Source organism: Phalaenopsis equestris, unplaced genomic scaffold, assembly GCF_001263595.1.
Source record: "Phalaenopsis equestris unplaced genomic scaffold, ASM126359v1 Scaffold000002, whole genome shotgun sequence".
In the NCBI taxonomy this organism is placed as follows: Eukaryota; Viridiplantae; Streptophyta; class Magnoliopsida; order Asparagales; family Orchidaceae; genus Phalaenopsis; species Phalaenopsis equestris.
The window spans coordinates 51,111,485-51,114,354 of record NW_018164444.1 but is presented as its reverse complement, the minus strand read 5'-3'; the positions used below and the strand labels follow the sequence as shown (position 1 = coordinate 51,114,354).

The following is a 2,870-nucleotide window of genomic DNA, read 5'->3' as shown; positions in this document are numbered from 1 at the left end:
AAGAAATTCAAAATTTTGGCGGAGAAAGAAACCGACCTCGAGTTCAAAATAATATAATCTGATTGAGGAGGCGAGTTCACTTCAAATAAATTCAAGAATACTAATGCAACTAGCTACCACTTCATATTTGAGATATGTAAGGCAATTTTGGACATTTTCATTTGCAAAACAGCCAATGAACTGACAAAATTATGATGATTTCACTATCTGAAATGATGAAGAAACATTGTTCTGGCTGAAGCAACTTCTGGCAAAGAATTTTTTAGGCTTTTGTTGCGACGGAGTTGAAATGCATCTCCAAACAAATCCTTTTTTGGAATTTTACTGAGAACAATTATTAGATTAACATAAAAACCTCCGACAATTTATATTCTTATTTTGACCTTTAATCATCCAACAAGAGCATAAATGAGTAGATTCGAGTATTGACTTATGTAAGTCTCAAGGTAGCATGAAAAATATTTAGTTTTTATTTGATTAAACAATTTTTTTAAGGTAATCCTTTTTTGGATGAGAAGTGAATAAAAAATTGTTGCTCAAATTTATGATTTTGATAAAAAAAAATTAATTCTTCATTAACCAGCTGACTATAAATTATTGTACATTTCCGGCACTTCCAACATTATACAAGCTTCTCTGAATATTTGAATTTGATGAAAATTTAATCCCTACAAAAGCAATTAAGCCTTAACCTAATCTCAATTGAACATTGAAAGATATGGTAATCGAAGAGCAATCAATTAACACTCACATTATCTGTGAAGAAGTGATTATACAAGAAGCTAATGTCCTATCCCTTTACAGTTGGGAGCTGGAAACCATTAAACCATCTCAACATCCCGCCTTCTCTTCCCATCCTCATTTTCCAACTCTACGGCCGGGGTGCACCGGCAATAGCATGCGTACAGCAGCAGCTGGAGGAATCCGAGCACTGCTCCCAGCCCATTCGGTATCTGTCCCAAGGCTCACAACACAAGTCTTCACCAATTTGGGCAGAACAAAGAAATGATCGAAGAAATAAAAAAAGTATGGCTGTCTATAGGGAAATGCGTTACCGTAATGAAGATGTCGAACTTTAAAAGTGCGTAGGAGGTCCAGCACACGCCATTGAGAAAGCTCACCAAGGAAAGCCAGAAGGGCATGTACTGCACGCTTTTGGTCTTGATCACCATTCTCTGTAAATGGGTAACCGTTAGTGGTTTAGATAAGCACACAAATCATTTTCAAGCACTAAACGTTATAATCCAACTTCTGCTGAATTATAAACCATTTTAAATTTATAAAGCTAAGAATAATGATTTTCATTCTCTGCATTCGTATATAAATATATAATTTATTATTATTATTTCAATCTCTTTGGCCATTTTTCTACAAATTGAAGGGATGATGAATCCTCCTTGATGGGCACTGTCCCGGCACAAGTCCAAAAATTGGATTAGATGAGACCCCAGAAAATTATTATAACAAAAAATTACTAAGGAAAAAATCACAGAGAATCAACGGAGAACTATAAATTAACAGCTGGAGAACTATAAATTAACAGCTGGGTACATCTAGAAAGAGAAAATGAGAACGTACCATAATGGTGAGTGGGGATGCGTACATGCAAGTGCCAAATATGACACAGAGGATGCCGACCATCAGCGACCTCTTCTCGTGACTATAACCCACCGTGAGCACAACTGAGACAACCACACAACCACAGCCATGAAAGCCAGTTCCCCGGCCAGGATCTTCAACACTTTGATCTGCAAACACGCATCCACAATCCAACAACCGTCAATCAAAACCCTCTTTGCTTAATCACAAATCAATATTTAAATTCAAGAAAAATAGTTCGATTCAACTCACCCTCAGATTTTTAGGGGCGTAGAGGAAAAATATAGTAAGATAAGTTCCTTCAAGCACAAAACCAACGCAATTAATGGTAACTACGAGAATGGAATTGGGGTGGACGATGGGTAAGCCGTAGAAGACCCAGAGCATGCAATTGAGCAGGGTTGCGAGATACGGCATTGAAGAGAATTCCTCCACCGCCTTCTTCCTCCATATCTTAACGAAAGTCGGTAAAGGCGACAGGAACAGCCCGAATGATATCACATTCCCTATCCCAATACAATTTCCCAAAAAAATTTCGTAATAAGCGGAGTGAGTCACTGCATGCAAGATTAAAGTAAGTGAAAAGGTAAACAGTTCAGCCAGTGATACCGATGATTCCGACCACGTTCCGAACAACGTCGGTGCTCACCATCTTTGATGAAATCCTGATAAAGAAGAAGCAGAGAAGGAAGAAAGAGGATGTTATGAAACCTGCAATTGGAAGGTAGATGGAGGCGGGTTTTATAAAGGCGACGGTGGATTTGGGATAACGATAGGATTTGACCGAAATAGAAAGGAAACCCTGGGGATTTTATCCGGTTTACCTGAAAATGCTCCCCTCCTTACCTCTCTCTTTCTCTCTGGCTCTCGCTCGTTCGCTGGCGCTCGACACCCCTGCTCTGTCTCGCACGTTGGCGGTTGCGGTGCCAGAAATGCTGGGAGCGAGCAGTTATATCAAACAAAACGGTTGTAATGTTTCTCGATTGCCCTTCCAGGCATGGTTATTTACGAGAAGTACTTCCTTTGCGGATAAGGATTGTTCCGTTTTTTTTTTTTAAACCTTTTGGAAATAGTGGATTTTAGGATACTCAACGCAAATCCCTAAAATCGTCATAGCTTGGCGCAAATTCCGTGGGTGCGAGTAAATTTGTTATTTTTTATGAAAGTAAGGGTGAAATTACGAAATGATAAAAGAAAAAAAAAGATATTTTTACTTTTCAAATTTAAAAAATTAGGAAAATTTAAATTATAATTATATATATATATTATTA

General features: G+C 37.9%; 1 pseudogene; it reads right to left on the bottom strand.

Moving 5' to 3' along the window:
- Window positions 1-585: 585 nt before the first annotated feature.
- LOC110034193 lies at window positions 586-2,572 on the bottom strand (annotated as a pseudogene).
- Between the last annotated feature and the right edge of the window lie 298 nt (window positions 2,573-2,870).